Source organism: Pogona vitticeps, chromosome 14 (genome assembly GCF_051106095.1).
Source record: "Pogona vitticeps strain Pit_001003342236 chromosome 14, PviZW2.1, whole genome shotgun sequence".
NCBI classification, from domain to species: domain Eukaryota; kingdom Metazoa; phylum Chordata; class Lepidosauria; order Squamata; family Agamidae; genus Pogona; species Pogona vitticeps.
This window is the reverse complement of record NC_135796.1, coordinates 8,671,915-8,673,866: the sequence shown is the minus strand read 5'-3', so window position 1 is coordinate 8,673,866 and position 1,952 is coordinate 8,671,915. Positions and strand designations below refer to the sequence as shown.

Sequence of the window (1,952 nt, the reverse complement as noted above, 5' to 3'; positions counted from 1 at the left end):
GTAAGTGATTCAGTGCATCAGCAATTATGAGAGTCTCTTTGGCCTCTAATCCCATTTCTGTGCCTCTTTTTTACATTACAGTCAGAACAAGGAAATGGTGCAGCTTCTCACCAGCCAGAACAAGAACAAAGGCAAAGAGAAAAGGGTTTCTGTTGCACTTCCCCATCTGAATGAGCTACCGTGTGCTGGCTTCCAGTCCACACAGCACAGTAGTAAATGGCTTCGTCTTCCACCTGGGCCCCCGTGATGGTCAGAGACATCACGTTCCCTGACCTGGACCCAGAGAAACGGGCTGGGACGTCAGACGGTCGAGTGCTTGTGGTATAAATCATTGTCCGGGGTTTGCTACCCGGTTTCTTCTGGGCCCACCAAGGGTAATTGCCATCCCCGATAGTTCCACCACTGTATCTGCAAGACAGAGTGACCGTCCCACCGGCTGCTACAGATTCTGTATCCTTTAAAGTCTGTAATTGCTGGACACTGAGACCTGAAAGAGATCAAGGCAGCAGAAAGAGATTATTCCCCTGCGTTAGAGTGGAACACCACCAAATGTGGACAGAGGTTATAGAAGGTCTCTGTCCTGACTACAGATATGTTTGTTCCCTTCTAGGGCACAAATTTGCCTCACCAACAGAGACCAAGATGGTGGAAAGAAGCAGAGCCCAGGCCATTCTGGGGACGCCCGATGGGGTAATCTTCCTAAAACAGAAGTATTTCCTTTCGGCATCCCCCTCATCTGTCTTAAGTGGCCATGGATTGTTACCCCACACCCTGTATGCAAATCTGCTCCTTCTTATGTCCTGGGCCCAGGGGCTGGCATGCTCCGTGACTGCCACAAGGAGAGCAGATACGCCCTGTTGGTCACCCGTGTCTTCAAAGCGGCTGCAAAGTCTGTGCTAGCTAAAAATAACACACCTGCACAGACCGAGAGATACCAGGTGGGGGTAGAAGTCATCCTTGAATTGAATGAGGGTTAATAAAGTTAAGATTTCAGCCGGGTTTCATTCCTAACAGGCACTCCAGATGTGCCACCATGATACAGCAAGTGGTGCTTTTGAACATGTGCAGAGTGTCTTTCCCACACGACTCAGTTCCCAGAATTTATCAAGGTTTAACTTGTGGATGCCTCTAGGCAGAAAGAAATCATCCCTTCCAGACTTCAGGTTTCTCCATTGAAATACCATATTTTTCTGTTTATAACTCACCCTTTCTAACCCAAATATTAAGAAAACATAGCATTGAGTATTCAGCCTCTGGGCTCAGAACACTCAGACATTAGGTGTCCCTGTTGAATCTGAGCCTACAGGCTCCACCTCCAATGAGGTGTGTTCCAATTGGTTTGTACTGCATCAAGTGACATCAATTCCATAAGGCTTATGATTGGATGCCCCTAATATTTTAGTGTAATGATTTTAGGAAAAAGTAACATCTTATATATGGAAAAATACGGTAATCAGCACTGCCAGAGAGCCGAAGCCAGTGTATACGAGGGATGAGGCAGCCACAGCTTCCTCTTTCAGCTTTTCTTCTGCAGTTGTCCCTCACCTTCATTCCCACCCATGCAACACCAAAGTTTCCTGCTTCAGATATTACTGTGGGCCTTTCCTCAGTCCTGCAAAATCTCCCACTCTTTGCAGAGGAAAAACTTCACAGTGGCAAGTTTAGTGGCCTGTTTAGTGAAGGACAACCACGAAAGGACCATGGCTGCACCTGGTGGCCCTTTGTTGGCATAACAGCCTTAGTAGGGGGAACGTTGGCTGTGGTCACACTGACAGATTGAATCCGTTTCTGTTCAAGTCACATAATATTTAAACCGGTGGCCATGTTCACATGCCCCGAATGGAAGTCAGTTTTTTTCTTGTGATTTAAAGAAGCATTTTCATCTCCCTGAGCATGTTCGCCTGCAGCAGCAAAATATGGTGGCTCCTTAAAGAGGAACAGTTTTGTTTCAG

General features: G+C 46.9%; 1 long non-coding RNA gene across 1 annotated transcript; it reads right to left on the bottom strand.

Annotated features, from left to right (window-relative positions):
• Positions 1 to 389: 389 nt before the first annotated feature.
• LOC110070697 (uncharacterized) lies at positions 390 to 763 on the bottom strand. The gene is made up of 2 exons (XR_012081887.2): positions 629 to 763; positions 390 to 487 (listed from the first exon to the last, which is right to left on the bottom strand). It is a non-coding gene; the product is annotated as an uncharacterized LOC110070697 (long non-coding RNA).
• Between the last annotated feature and the right edge of the window lie 1,189 nt (positions 764 to 1,952).